Source organism: Sinocyclocheilus anshuiensis, unplaced genomic scaffold (assembly GCF_001515605.1).
Source record: "Sinocyclocheilus anshuiensis isolate Anshui unplaced genomic scaffold, SAMN03320099.WGS_v1.1 scaffold103, whole genome shotgun sequence".
In the NCBI taxonomy this organism is placed as follows: domain Eukaryota; kingdom Metazoa; phylum Chordata; class Actinopteri; order Cypriniformes; family Cyprinidae; genus Sinocyclocheilus; species Sinocyclocheilus anshuiensis.
The window spans coordinates 1,288,859-1,289,196 of record NW_015548201.1 but is presented as its reverse complement, the minus strand read 5'-3'; the positions used below and the strand labels follow the sequence as shown (position 1 = coordinate 1,289,196).

Below are 338 nucleotides of genomic sequence, written 5' to 3'. Positions count from 1 at the left end.
GCTCAAGAAACATTTCTTATTATTATTATCAGTGTTGAAAACAGTCATGCTGCTTAATATGTTTGTGGAAACCGTGATGCTTTGATGCTAGTTCAAAAAAACTAAAATAATTTCTTTGAAAAGGGACATTTTTGTAACAGTATAAATGTCTTTACTGTTACTTTTGATCAGTTTAATACGTCCTTGCTGAATAAAAGTATTAATTTAAAAAATAAAAAAACATTTTCATGCTGATCCCAAATGTTTGAATGGTAGTGTGTATGTACGGGTGCATCTCAATAAATTAGAATGTCGTGGAAAAGTTCATTTATTTCAGTAATTCAACTCAAATTGTGAAA

The 338-nt window shown here is 28.7% G+C and overlaps 1 protein-coding gene across 1 annotated transcript in view; it reads left to right on the top strand.

Annotated features, from left to right (window-relative positions):
• Positions 1 to 338, top strand: part of LOC107653337 (docking protein 3-like) — a 9,086-nt gene that overhangs the window by 5,774 nt on the left and 2,974 nt on the right. The gene's annotated exons all lie outside the window — the stretch shown is intronic.